Raw genomic sequence first — 15,902 nt, forward strand, 5'->3', positions numbered from 1 at the left:
ATAAGAGATGGGGAATCAGATCACCCGTTCACACCTGGGCCATTTATCCCTGATGTACGGCATGACACGAAGTCCCCAAATGCCTATTAGGGGTAGAGGGTGGTCACCAAAAACAAAAAGAGATGCCCAAGGTGCACATAAAGAGGGGGCTCTGGTTCCCCATCCAAGGACTGGTCCCTGAAGTAAGCAAACAAAAAGGAAGTTCCTTCTATCTGCTTCAAATCCTGTTCTTCTTTATCTCAATTTCTTTTCCGTGAAGAAAATTGTTTCCGCCATGGTGGATCAGTAAAGCCAGGGCCAATAGCTATATCCTCATGCCAATTCGGAAACTCTGGAGATTCAATATTAAGATCCAAACAAAAACGTTGTAAGTCCTCTTTAAACCTAAGTGTTGCCGAGTGCCCATCTTTAGTTGCCACTAAGCAGGCTGGAAAGCCCCAATGGTATGTAATGTCTGCGGAGCGCAGCTTTTCCAAGAGTGGTCTCATTGCCCATCAGTGATCCAATGTTTCTTTTGATGAATCTGAAAAAATAAGTATTGGGGGAGCTTTCAAAATTCGCATTAGTTGTTTGGCGCAGTTTAGCCATAATTATATTTTTCAAAGTAATGTAATCTACAGATTACATCACGTGGTAGCTCCATGGCAACATTCCTTGGTCAGTATATATTATGCGTTCCATCAAAGCGGATAATATTGGTCTCAGGCTGACCCAGTATAGGGTTTAATATTTTCTAAACTGCGTTCAGTCCTCATCTTTAACCCTCTTGGGTGTTCCCCAAAGACGGAGGATATTCCTCCTATTTCTGTATTCCAAATCTTACATCATATATGTTGCTGCTCTTTGGGCAATAGTTAACTTTGTAACCTTTTCTTGAAGGTCTTTAATCACTTTGTCCTGTTCATCCTGCCGCTGTGCATTATCTTCCACACGTGAGAGTAGATGATTGAGGTCAGTACGCACTGCAGTCATCTCTTTCGTAATAGATTTTTCCAAATTTTTAAACATCCCTGCCAGCTCTTGTTTTAGACTCCGCATAGCTAATAATATTTAAGGGTTCTGGTCTTCAGGGCCATCTGAACCCGAAAGAGATGCAATCGAGCTATGCTAAGGGGAAGCAGCATGTGTGGGTGGTGATCTACTAATCCCTTGCAATGAATAGGCCCCTTGGGAGCCCGATCTGCTCCTTCTTTCTGACCTGTCTGTAATTTTATCAGGTGCTCTATCTCCTGAGTGCTCTGCTGGTTTTTGTTGTTTCTGTTTTGAGGATAGCCGGCCTTTGGAGTGTCCCTTTAAGTGTTTACTTAGAACTGATGCCTGTGCGTTGAACCGTGAAGTTGCTGAGCGAGTTGCCATCTTTCCCATCGTAGTAACCCTAGTAGTAACAATCAATAGCGAGGTGTGCAATATGAAGGGTTACTCTAAATGCAACACATAGGTTGTCGCCAAGTATAACCCTTAAAGTGGCACTGTTCTGTATCGCTTTTGTTGTCACTCAAAATAGGACCCAATACAGCACAAATAACACCTCTTAAACACCTCTAAAAAGGAAGAAATAAGATTTAGCACAGAGTTCAGCACTGGGTGCAACACGGCACAGAATTTGACACAGGATCCAGCGCTGAATGTAGCACTGGGTGTATCACAAGGCAAAGTCCAGCACAGGGTTTAACCCTGGCTATAACACAGCACTGAGTTTTAATACTGGGTATAGCACAGGATAAAATTCAAAAACATATAGTTCAAAGCGTAATGTAGCTTGAGTGTAGCTTTGAAGTAAGCCGATACTGCACAGTTGTTGAATATATCGCACAGTTGTTGAATATATTGTTTAAATATATTGCCACTGGCTATAAAAAAAAGAAAAGAAAAGAAAAAAAAGGGGGGTAGAAAAACAGCGGCCAAAAAAAAAGGGAAAAAGAGGGTCACAGTCTAAATGAATTTGTAAGGCTGTTGTATAGTAGTATTATTTTACAACATATCACCACAGTTATAGTTCGTGCTGTCACTCCCCCAGCGTCGCCGAGTTTTCCACAGTCAGTTCAACCTGTTCCATACAGTGTATACCAGGTCTCTAACTGGATCCAGCAGGTGCTTGCTTTGTAGAGCTCTATATGGCGTTAAACTTGCAGTAACGCAAAGAAATATACAACATTAAACTTGCATGAACACACAGAACTATATGGTGTTAAATTTGCAGTAATGCACAGAACTATATGGCGTTAAACTTGCAGTAACGCAATGAAATATATGGCATTAAATTTGCAGAACCACAATGAAATATACGGCGTTAAATTTGCAGTAATGCAAAGAACTTTCCTGGACCTCCCTATGTCAGTCTACTATGGGTCAGGTCCACCCTCTCTGACCCCTCCAGGACCACCTCTTTTTTAGCCCATAAAGGGCGGCTGTCTGCCCACACCAGTGTTCTTTTTCCATCCTTGCTCCGGACGCCTTTTATTTATTTATGACTCTCTGACCCCTCCAGGACTGTGTATTACTGGCAAAGGTCACTGGCAGTATAAATGACTGTATATACTGTACCTTCGTTAGGCAGGTGCCGGCACTCTCTCCTTCCGTGTTTTTGTTGTTCAGACAGTGGTTTGGCTCGCTGGGACTGGTAGTTCACCACCCCCACGTGGATGTCTTTCAGGAAACTCAGAGTTGAGCAGGTGAGGTCAGAGGCAGCTTCCTCTTTAGTTTGCCTAGCAAACACCAGAATGCTCATTGCTGATTTGCCCCAGCTTCTTTGGATAGGTCTTCATCGCCAGCCCAGACATAAGAAAGATCCTGTTGGGCCTACTCAGCTGAGGTCCTCAGAGGAAAGCGGGTATGTGCATCTTGCTTCAAGGGGAGGCTCGGGATAATGCTGCGAAAGCACGCCAGGTTAAATCCTACATTAAGCACACAGTCAAGGAAGGGTTAAAGAGTGTTTCTAGGAATCCTGCTCCTTCTGCTGTATCTTCAGCATCTACAGATTCGGATCGTGTGTTTTCAGTGCATTTTAACTCCGAAGTCAATAGCATTTCGGATCCATCTGAGGCAGAATAGGTTTCGGAATCGCATACGTTTGGTCTTAGCTCTGGTTCCCCCCTTGGTGGAGACTGTTTAGGATGTGATGGAGTGGCAGGAAGAATCGTCGCCTCCAAAGAAACAGCAGAGATACTATCCGTATTTAAGGAAATCATTACCTTCCTTCCCATTCATTTCTGAAACTAGTAAGGTTGAAGGAGGTTGAAGTTAATGACTTGGAAGTGAGAGGAGCCTTAACTGGCTTGGACCTCTTGGGTCGTGTAGTGGAGACATTATTACAGGCTTGTAAGAGGTCAACGAGTGTAACCTATCACCAGATCTGGAATACTACAGAAAGGGGTTGGGTCCATGGATCTTCAGTATCAAACATTTTGGAGCTTCTGCAGAGTGGTCTCGAAAAGGGGTTAGCTTATAATTCCCTGAAGGGTCAAATTCCCGCCTTGTCGGCTATGTCATGTACAAGATGTGCTCTACATCCATTGGTGATCTGATTTTTAGGGGCAGCCATAGAAATTAGACCTCCATGGAAATTGTTTTTTTTTCCAAAATGGGACTTAACGCTAGTCTTGAGAACCTTGCTGGTTCCTCCATTTGATCAAGCTTTCTCTTGTTCATTGTTTCTTTGAACAGTTTTTTGTTTTTTGCTAGCCATTGCCTCGGCCAGAAGAGTCTGCGAATTGTGCACCTTCTCATCTAAAGAACCAAATTGTTTGGTGCTCCCAGACAAGATAGTCCTTAGGCTGGTACCGAGCGTTCTACCTAAGGTGGTCACATAATTTCGTATGAACTGGGAAATCTTTCTCCTAGCCTTTCCGGCGGATACAGCTGATGATGAGTGGAGTAGGCTAGACCTGGTCTCTGTGGTATCAATGGACTTAAAGCTTTTGAAAACAAGATCAGCTGTAGGTTTTCCCAATGGGGCCTATAAAGGGTATGCCAGCAACATCTACAGTTGTCTTCCTGGATTGTCAAAACCAGGCATATTTGCATACAGAACGCTGGGCCTTCCTCCTCCTTCAGAGACCAAAGCACATTCGATGAGGGGCATGGCAGCATCCTGGGCAGCATACGCGAAGGTCGCCCCTGAGGTAGTTTGCAGAGCTGTTGCCCAATAAAAAATTTGAGTAGCATTGCATTGAGGGTTTGGCTTATTTTTTTGTTTTGTCTTCCCTCCCTTCTTAATATTGCTTGGTACATCCCATAGTAGGCTGACATGGGGAGGTCCAGGAATAAGGAAAATTGTTATCCATACTTACCGTAATTTTCCTTTCCTGGATCCTCCCCATATCAGCCGCAGGATTCCCACCCAGTTTATCCGTCGCGAGGTGGGTATTTTTTGAACACTGGTGTGGGCAGACAGCCGCCCTTTATGGGCTAAGAAAGAGGTTGTCCTGGAGGGGTCAGAGAGGGCGGAGATGGCGTTAAACTTGCAGTAGCACAATGAAATATATGGCGTTAAACTTGCAGTAATGCAATGAAATATACAGAGTTAAACTTGCAGTAATGCACAGAACTATATTGCGTTAAACTTGCAGTAATGCACATAACTATATGGTGTTAAACTTGCAGTAACGCAATGAAATATATGGCATTAAACTTTCAGTAACGCAATGAAATATATGGCGTTAAACTTGCAGTAATGCAATAAAGTATACAGCTTTAAACTTGCAGTAACACACAGAACTATATGGCGTTAAACTTGCAGTAACACAATTAAATATATGGCGTTAAACTTGCAGTAACGCACAGAACTATATGACATTAAACTTGCAGTAACACACAGAACTATATGGCGTAAACTTGCAGTAACGCACAGAAAAAAAACTGTGTTAAACGGTCACTACACTCACACTCACTGAGCTATCCCTACATTGACACTAATGTAAAGATGAATGGTGGTCGCACTACACTCACAATGGCTAAACTATCCCTACATTGACACTAATGTAAAGATGAATGGTCACACTACACTCACTGAACTATCCCTACATTGACACTAATGTAGAGATGAATGGTGGTCGCACTACACTCACAGTGAACTATCCCTAGATGCACACTAAACTGATATTCTACTGACAGTAGAATCAGAATAGCACACTATAGCACACTAACTGTCTAATAGCACTGAACAGAGCCCTGTTCTATCTCTTTCCACACCGCCATCACACTACACATGGCTGGTATCGAAAGAATACTTTTATAGAGTTTGGGTCGGGATTAGGAGCAATGAGCCATGATTGGATACAGTCATCATGACAGCATCCAATCATGGCTCTGACAGTGCTCTGTGCCCCGATTGAGCGAAGCTTTCATTGCTTCAGCCAATCAGGGCTTTCAATGCACTGAGCGGCGGCGCAGGGCATTGTGGTCGTTCAGTGGGCAAACTGTCGAACGACCTTTTAATTCGGTTGTTCGGAGAACTTCCGAACAGCCAATGTTTGGCCCGAACTCATGCTCGGTCCGAACCGTTCACCCATCCTTATTCGTAAGCGTTCCTAAGTGGAGTACCCCTTAATGGTGGTGGCAATGTACCTGGCTGTCACAATTTAGCCTACAGTTTTTCTGCCTGTGTAATTCTTTCCTCCTTGCTGCAGTGCTTCTCCTAGTCCTCTGATTCCTTTCACATGTGTTTGGCTTCTGCACTTTCCTATGGGCATTACCTGCTATTCTGTGGGTTTTAATTTCCTTTCCCTTTCATCACTTCCTGGCCCACCTCCTAGTTTGCTTCATATTGCCTGAGCAACTTCACAGTTCTCTGAGCTCCTATTCCCTCACTATTACATGTATTCTCTGTCTGACTTTCTGTGTACTCACCCCAGCTTCATCTACTGTCTGTGCTTGCCTGTCACCCGCCCTGACATCAGCTTGCAGTCTAAGCAGGCTGGGGCTTAGACTCTGTACCATGGGGAACCCCGAATAGCGATCTACAAGGGTTCACAATCACAGACACCTGACACTGGCGTTGTAATGCTAGCATTGGCTGGCTTGCAATAGGGACCTTCTTTAAGCGGTGCATTGTCCCTTTAAGTGTGTCACTAAATAACCGAGACTAAGCGGCAAGTAGGAGCAGTCTCTGTTTGGGCTAACAGTGTGCGGCAGACGTGAAGGATATGTAGTTTAGCTCACCACTTTCTGGCAGGCAATTAGATCCCAATGACTTAGTGATTGCCAGCTCCCAGTAATCAGGTCCTGGATTGTCACACAGGCTGCAGTCTCTCTGCTGGTACCCTGAAGCTGCAGCGATTTTCTCTCAAAAGTCAGTTTCTGAAGGCAGCTTCAGCAGGCAGTTTACACAGATCCACAGTACACAGACCCTAGGAGGGGCATGAGCAGGGAAATAGTCTGCACACAGAGAGCTGCAGAGTCTCCTCACTCAAACACAGCAATCTACGTTACACAGTTTGCAGCAGCGGGGCAGAAGCTCACAGATTGCCAGCTGCACCTTTCATTCTGACAGCACCCTGGCAGTTGAGGGGTGGTGATCATCAGCACGGTTACACTAAGAAAATAAATGGCCTTTATGATTAAGCCCCACATGGGTGAAATGCATTAAGGGGGCTCTTCTATGGGTGGAGAACCTAGCTGAAGACAATTCTCATCATCTTTTATTATCTTAGCTTTACAGTCTGCTGATTCTGTGTGCAGCCGGGTGCCATTCCTGTAACCTAAGTTATTGTCACGATTAGGGGTCAGGCTCGAAGACCAGTTGCTATAGTGATTGCCTACCACCGAACAGCAGGATAAATGTAATGAGGGAGGGTGAAGATGTGGGGGTAGTTGCCAAAGCTAACCCACACACGTAGACACCCACGGGGAATTTAATGGACTTTCTCGGTACTGATATAACCACAAAATTTGATTAAAAAATACAAAAGTTCATTCTGTAACAATGTACAAACAGTGTCTTAAAAACACAAAGGACAACAAAAAAAAAGAGGTTATACAAAAAACAAATGATAAAATATATAACATAATATACACCACACAGAACTAACTCATAGCAGGTTTCCCCGGTACAGTTTCTGTTAGAGTGGGCTATAAGTATTCCTCTACCGGTTTCGCGGTATGACCGCTTCTTCAGGAGGATGAGGGGTCTATAGGAAAACAATATATTAAAATATATACAAAAAAAACAAATAATTGCGAAGCATGGGCAAAATAACAAAAGCACGGAAAAATCTGCTCACCCAAATGGACCAGGCACGGTTAACAGCAGAATCCCACAAATCCCCCCCCCCCCCGGCGGACAAGGGGGAGTGCAAAAAACCATCTCTAGTTTAAAATAAATCAAATATGAGGTATGAATTGTAAATATTATTAGTTATCAGAAAAAATAATAGAGGTGCTAATGGGTGAAAAATTATAGTGATGAGAAACCGATATAGGGTGCATGTGTGGTTTGATTAAGGAAAGGTTAGGCAAGAAGAGAGGTAAGGAGGGAAGAAGGAATGGAGGGAGAGAGAGAGGCGAAAAGGGGAAAAGGGGGGGAGGAGGGGGGGGAGAAAAAGAGGAGGGGAAAAGGGGGGGGGAGGGAGGAAAAAAGGGGGGGGGGGATTGGGAAAGAAAGAGGAACAGAAGAGAGAAACCATCCCAGAAAATTGGAAAGCCACTGGGTACTGTAGGTCTAGATAGCTGGTGAGTCTGACAAGTCTCTGGGTGGGAGCACTGGCTGCAGGAAAAAGCACATAAGGGGGACTCTGTAAACAAACAGTCACAGAGTATGAGGAAGAAACAAAAAGGAGCGGGTGGCATAGGTAATAGGAGGTCCGGATCAAACTGGAGAAGGATGCCTGAATGATGACTTACCATATCTGTGCTTCTGCCCGTGCATCCACCCAGCATGGAGAGGTATTGCTACTCGTCTAGCAGTCCATGAGGACTGCTATAAGAGCTCCCCATCCCGCGAGCGTCAACGTATGCCGCCAAAGGCGGCGTCTGACATCACGGGGTCAGTTTACCCACACTGCGCAGGTGCACGGTTCTGTGCTACTGTGCGTGTGCGCCCCGATGAAGCCCATGGGCCAAAGGGTCCAGGCCAATCAAGAGCCGCCCCTGGCCAGGGTAAACACAAGTCCGCTGGGGAGAACAACAAGGTGGAGAGTCATGCCGCCAAACCACCACAAGGGGGAGCAGACCAACCCTGCCGATAATAACACAGAAATACAAGGTCTGATGTTTACAATTGGATATACATCAAAATGAACAAGATTACAAAGCCTATATTAAATAAGATTAACATGCTGGAATAATTAAACCAGAATATCACCAAAAATATTTCAAAATCAAGGGGTAAGGATCATCCACGTGAATCTGAGCAATGAACGTTTTGAAAGGGAGGCCAATGGTTAGTCATAACATTATGACCAAATAAGATCTGTTTCCATTCAGGGGGACAAATAGACAATAGGGTAGGGCAAGCAGAAGAGGGAGGAGGAAAAAAAAGGGGGGGGGATTGGGGAAGAGGGGAAAGGAATAATGGAAAGGAGGAAGGGGAGAGACAAAGATACAAAGGAGCGCGTAAGATGCACAAATGGTGCAATAGGCGCGTCAAGATACACAGGGGAAATGCCAAAGAGAGGAGGAAGGAGAGGAAGGGACCACACAAGGACTCACAACAATTTATAGAAAGGGTTTATAAGAGATCATCTGATTCAGGCCTGGGGGATAGGTGGCATTGAGCAGTTCGATCCATAGTGTCTCCCTCTGTAGGATCGTTCGGTCCCAATCGCCACCTCTAGGGCTTGGTTGCACCATTTCAAGAACCAGAAATTGAACCATAGCGGTGATACAGACCTATGTGTCTTCCTATGGTGGTAAGTTTGCCATTATCAGAGTAATAAAGATGATCTCCTATCCTTTGTCTAAGTTGTCAGATAGTTTTGCCGACATAGAATGCTTTGCACCTGCATACCATCAGGTAAATAACTCCCCTCGTTCCACAATCCGCAAAGACACGTGGAGATAGAACTTCACCATTAGGTCTAAAACCCATGGGCGTCGGGGACAATTGCCACATCTATAGGTACCAGGGGGTCCCAGTCTAGGGTTTTTTTTTCCCCTTTAGTGGCTGGAAGTCAAACAGTCGTGTAAAGAACAGGCCTTACGGAATACAAGTTCTGGGGCAGGTCGTACATGCCTATGCAGGATGGAATGTTCAGAGTAAATGCCAGTGATTGGATAGAATAGTTCTCAATGTTTTATGATGAGCTGAATATGTGGTAATAAATTTGACAGATTCATTAGTAGGGGGGTGGATTGGGATGTTTGTATACTAAGGAATTTCTCGGACGCAAAAGGGCTTTATTAAAGGCCCTTCTAAGGTTAGCACGAGAATACCCTCTTAGTAGTAATCTTTCACACAGGATGTTGGCTTGAATCCTGAAGTCACTCTCAAGCGTACAATTCCTTCTAAGGCGCAAATATTGCGCAAAGGGTATGCTGCGTACCAATGGTTTAGGGTGGGCACTGGTTGCGTATAGTAGTGTATTCCCGGCGGTGGGTTTCCGGAATAAATCAGTGCCTAGTGTGCCATCAGGTTGTTTGATAATGGACAGATCCAAAAATTGGATCTGGTCATTATCACAGTGAAAGGTAAATTTGAGATTGAAGTCATTGTCATTGATATTCTGAATAAATTCCAAAAGTCTCTCCCTGGTTCCACTCCATACCAGGAACAGGTCATCTATGAACCTGTACCATAGGAGTGTATTATCCAAAAAATCTGAGAATTTATTATTGGAATAAATGTATCTCTCCCATCCACCTAAATAAAGGTTAGCATAGGACGGAGCGCATGACGTCCCCATGGCAACTCCTTGGGTCTGCAAAAACAGTTGGTCGTTAAAAGTAAAATAGTTTTTAGTCAGAATGAAGTGCAGCAGTTTAAGAATGAAGTCATTGAGCGGCCAGGTGGTGTATCTTGTTCTCCAAGAAAGGATCCAGCCATCTGTATGCCCTGCTCGTGGGGGATGCTCGAGTACAACGCCTCGACATCAACAGCCACGAGCAGGGCGTCCGGAGGTATCTGGATCCCCTCCAGGTGTTGTAGGAGATCCGTGGTATCTCTGATGTATGACGGAAGACGTCACACATGGGGCATCAGGAAGGCATCAACAAACTTGCTTGCATTATCCGTTAAGGAGCCAATCCCGGAAACGATGGGTCTCCCAGGAGGGGTATTTATATTCTTGTGAGTCTTAGGAAGGGCATAAAAGGTGGGGATCCGAGGAAACTTGGGAACAAGGAACTCCAATGTGTCCTTGTCAATGAGGCCTAGCCTGAAGGCCTCACTGCAAAGGACTTGGAGTTCCAGGGAAAAGGTTGACACCAAGGGTGGGGAAATGGATTGATACCAGTGGTGGTTGTTAAAAATGGTCAGGCACATACGTTGGTATTGATTATGCGTCATCGGAACGATGTTGCCACCTTTATCTGATTGTTTCATGATGATATCAGGGCGTTTTTGGAGAGATTTGAGTGCTTTTATTTGGCTCTTGGTAAGGTTGGAGGGGACAACATGCCACTGTTGCTGCTTAGGATCCCTGATGGTAGCCTGCAGAAATGCCCAAATGGTCGGGCATGTCGTTAAATCTGGGAATCTGCGTGAGCGCAGTTTACAAGGATTAGGTAAAGGTCCATGAGTGGAGGTAATAGCCCTCTGAGTAACCGCAGGGGAAGAAGTAAAGGGCTGGGAAGATCCCGGATCTTCTATGGCACCCTCATCGTAAAGGAGCATGAGGTCACGGAGCGCCCGAAACATCTCCATAGTGAAGTGTCGGGTACTCTCCGTGAGCTCATACTCCAGATTCAGTTTATTACGATCTTTATCAAAAATGAATTTATAAGTGAGGTTACGTGCGAATAAATATAGATCCTTGATAGTCTCGGTTACCTTCAAGGCCTCTAGAAGGCAAAAACCTAACCCCAGTTGAAGAACAGAGGATTCGTCCTCCGTCAGTTAGTAAGTAGTAAGGTTGATGATATTCAAATTGGAGTTGTGCTGGCGGTGTTGGGTGGGGGTTGTGTGGGTTTTAGCATGTATGAGTCTAGGTTCCCTTGTGGTCTCTTGAGGTCTAAAAAAATCAGATCCTGATTGACGTTGGTGTATTTATTGGCTATCAGTGCAGAGTTGAGAACTTTGGGCATAGTGCCGTGTAGAGTGGATTGACCAGACGGTCCTTCCATCGGATTAGTAGTGTAACGTGATCTTTTTCGTGAAGACTGTGTTGCAGGTGTGGTAATGGAACGCAGACTGCTCTGTTGGGAATAAACTGATGATAAAGATGAGTCAGATTCTACTGCAGTAGTGGGGTCTCTCGTGTTAGAGACACAAGGGGGGCCCTCCTACCCAACTTTCTTCCTGACCAACAGTATGCATATCCCTCCACAAATGCAGACCTATCCTTGCTTAATTTATTTTGCTTTTTAAGAATAATATCCTTATTGAGTGATTCCAATCACTCCTTGAGTTCTTTCCACTTGGCGACCAAAGTAGGGTTGTCTGCCAGGTGGGAGTACTCGGAGTTTAAATGTTCGATCTCTTGATCGAGGATGGTCATATCTTGGGTGTATTGAGTAATAAGTATGTAACGAGCCCCTGCTCGCTCGGTTCCACTCTCCCGACACTCCTCTGCAGCTATAGAATCAGATTGCAGATCGCAACATCTGATGGTTCGGTCATCCGATGCTCCGGGACTAGAACTACAGCTATGTGCTGTTCTAATCCAGTTGTGTAGCTCAGAACAAACACCAGGCAGGCTGTATGTAAGTTCAACCAGGAATCTCTTTTATTGAAAAATACAGGCTCTTTTATACACTAAAAGTGGAGGTGCATACCTCCGGCTCATATTACTCTGAACATACACCTGTGACCAGAAACCTAATTAACATGGGCTAATTAACTAATCCCTTTAGACAGCCTAGATAACTCAGACATGACCTTTAGGCCAGACTGGCCGTCTTGTAGCTCAGAAAACCCAATCAACATTATCACAATAGCAGAGTTAATTAACACAAACAACAATGGGGATCTAATGACTCTTAGATCCCATACTAGAGACTTATTTACAATACACATTCTAGCAGGCAACAGACAGACAGGTGGCTGGAATTGACACCAGCACCTCCCAACAGTATTTGTCCCAGCATTATGAATCAGCCACTATTTCTAAAATGGCAAATCCAGGGTCCCCAGAGTCTGTGTGTCCTGGGGGACCAGGACCCGAATCCACAGTAATACCACCTCAAGGGTCCCCAGGCACACAGCTCACAAAGAGCACCGTTCCCCCAAATGCCAGGGCCCACGATCGATCGGCAAGAGGCTAGCATTCAGTCCCCTCCAAAAGTCTCTCTCCCGGCTAGGTCTGTCACAACGTAATTTCATCAGGTCAAGGCTAGAATTGGTCAAAATATTTTCCCACGATTTTTTAAAATCAGTTGTTGGGTCTTTGATGGTGGGGAAAATATGGCCTCTCAAGCCGATTGGGCAGAGCTTCTCTGTGACATACATTTTAAAGTACGTAGTGTGCCAATCTAGATGTGATTTACGTTTAAGCAAGCTAAACATCTTTGCAAAAAACGTCTTAATATCATCTTCAATTTTATGGTCATTTAAACAAGCAGTCTGTAAAGTTGCCATAAAACCCGCCCAAACGGTACCAAGAACGTCCATTGTTCAGAAACGTTAACAGAGGGCTTAGCCCTGACTGTGATATGGTGATCAAAAAAAGAGGCAGGATTTAAATCTAGGGAATAATAATAGAAAGTTAAAAGTTAAAGGCACTTGAAAGGTGCAGGGATCAATGAAAATCAATGATGGCTGAACAGAGTGAGGGGTGTGTTATCCACCCTATGAATATATTCAGATGTTGAGTATAGCCTCACATAATATTCAGATAGCAGCAGTAAAGGAGTACCATCATCCAGGTTGACATATGTAATGAGGGAGGGTGAAGATGTGGGGGTAGTTGCCAAAGTTAACCCACACACATAGACACCAACGGGGAATTTAATGGACTTTCTCGGTACTGATATAACCACAAAATTTGATTAAAAAATAGAAAATTTTATTCTGTAACAATGTACAAACAGTGTCTTAAAAACACAAAGGACAACAAAAAAAAGAGGTTATACATTTCTGACAAAAAAAAAAAAGAGGTTATACAAAAAACAAATTATAAAATATACACCACACAGAACTAACTAATAGCAGGTTTCCCCGGTACAGTTTCTGTTAGGGTGGGGTATAAGTATTCCTCTACCAGTTTCGCGGTATAACCGCTTCTTCAGGAGGATGAGGGGTCTATAGGAAAACAATATATTAAAAGATATACAAAAAAACAAATAATTGCGAAGCATGGCCAAAGTAACAAAAGCACGGAAAAATCTGCTCACCCAAATGGACCAGGCACGGCTAACAGCAGAATCCCAGCCGGGTTCCATTTTCCTGTAACCTAAGTTATTGTCACGATCAGGGGTCAGGCTCGAAGACCAGTTGCTATAGTGATTGCTTAACACCGAACAGCAGGATAGATACACAGGCAGTCACCCTGGTGGTAATAAATTTGACAGGTTCATTAGTAGGGGGGTGGATTGGGATGTTTGTATACTAAGGAATTTCTCGGACGCAAAAGGGCTTTATTAAAGGCCCTTCTAAGGTTAGCACGAGAATACCCTCTTAGTAGTAATCTTTCACGCAGGATGTTGGCTTGAATCCTGAAGTCACTCTCAAGCGTACAATTCCTTCTAAGGCGCAAATATTGCGCAAAGGGTATGCTGCGTACCAATGGTTTAGGGTGGGCACTGGTTGCGTATAGTAGTGTATTCCCGGCGGTAGGTTTCCGGAATAAATCGGTGCCTAGTGTGCCATCAGGTTGTTTGATAATAGACAGATCCAAAAATTGGATCTGGTCATTATCACAGTGAAAGGTAAATTTGAGATTGAAGTCATTGTCATTGATATTCTGAATAAATTCCAAAAGTCTCTCCCTGGTCCCACTCCACACCAGGAACAGGTCATCTATGAACCTGTACCATAGGAGTGTATTATCCAAAAAATCCGAGAATTTATCATTGGAATAAATGTATCTCTCCCATCCACCTAAATAAAGGTTAGAATAGGACGGAGCGCATGATGTCCCCATGGCAACTCCTTGGGTCTGCAAAAACAGTTGGTCGTTAAAAGTAAAATAGTTTTTAGTCAGAATGAAGTGCAGCAGTTTAAGAATGAAGTCATTGAGCGGCCAGGTGGTGGTCTTTGCAAAAAACGTCTTAATATCATCTTCAATTTTATGGTCGTTTAAACAAGCAGTCTGTAAAGTTGCCATAAAACCCACCCAATCGGTACCAAGAACGTCCATTGTTCAGAAACGTTAACAGAGGGCTTAGCCCTGACTGTGATATGGTGATCAAAAAAAGAGGCAGGATTGAAATCTAGGGAATAATAATAGAAAGTTAAAAGTTAGAGGCACTCGAAAGGTGCAGCGATCAATGAAAATCAATGATGGCTGAACAGAGTGAGGGGTGTGTTATCCACCCTATGAATATATTCAGATGTTGAGTATAGCCTCACATAATATTCAGATAGCAGCAGTAAAGGAGTACCATCATCCAGGTTGACATATGTAATGAGGGAGGATGAAGATGTGGGGGTAGTTGCCAAAGCTAACCCACACACATAGACACCCACGGGGAATTTAATGGACTTTCTCGGTACTGATATAACCACAAAATTTGATTAAAAAATAGAAAATTTTATTCTGTAACAATGTACAAACAGTGTCTTAAAAACACAAAGGACAACAAAAAAAAGAGGTTATACAAAAACAAATTATAAAATATATAACATAATATACACCACACAGAACTAACTAATAGCAGGTTTCCCGGGTACAATTTCTGTTAGGGTGGGGTATAAGTATTCCTCTACCAGTTTCGCTGTATAACCGCTTCTTCAGGTGGATGAGGGGTCTATAGGAAAACAATATATTAAAAGATATACAAAAACACAAATAATTGCAAAGCATGGCCAAAATAACAAAAGCACAGAAAAATCTGCTCACCCAAATGGACCAGGCACGGCTAACATCAGAATCCCCGCCGGGTGCCATTTTTCTGTAACCTAAGTTATTGTCGCGATCAGGGCTCAGGCTCGAAGACCAGATGCTATAGTGATTGCTTAACACCGAACAGCAGGATAGATACACAGGCAGTCACCCTGGTGGATGACGCAGGCTCACCTGAGATGCGGAGTCTAAGTAAGTACTAACTGGTGTTCACCAGAGCTCCTGACGGTGGAGATGGATTTTGCTGCGTGTTAGTACCAGGTTGCGGTCTTCAAGATCGCCCCACCAGGAGATGAGCAAGCCGGGGTCCAGAAGTGGATAAGCAGGTAGGAATCAAACACAAGAATAGTCAGTAAAACAAGCAAAAGGTCAGTAACGAGTAGTTGCAGGTTGGGATCAGGCAGAAGCATAATCGAGGAACAAGCTAAGGGTCGATAACGAGTGGTAGCACAATATGGACGGCAGCAGGGAAGACGCATTTCAGATAGCTTGGAGAGAAGAGCCATCGTCAGCAGAGGTCACAGGTTCAAGAGTAGGCCCTGACAGTTATATTTATTACATGTTCCCATTCACATAGCATCATTTTAACTTGTTTTAAAATTCTACCTATCTCACTCCTTCTATGTAATATTAAGAAGGAGGCTGTGGATTTATGTTTATCATAATTAACCCTGTTTGTACTGTGCTGACAGATCTCATTATCAGTAATAGACTTCATGTGCACACTGTCTGTTCTACCAGTCTATCTCTTAATTGCACATTAGAAGGTGGGCGTCATCTGACGTACTCGGATTGAAGTAGTGATAT

The sequence above is a fragment of the Aquarana catesbeiana genome, linkage group LG02 (genome assembly GCF_042186555.1).
Source record: "Aquarana catesbeiana isolate 2022-GZ linkage group LG02, ASM4218655v1, whole genome shotgun sequence".
NCBI lineage: Eukaryota > Metazoa > Chordata > Amphibia > Anura > Ranidae > Aquarana > Aquarana catesbeiana.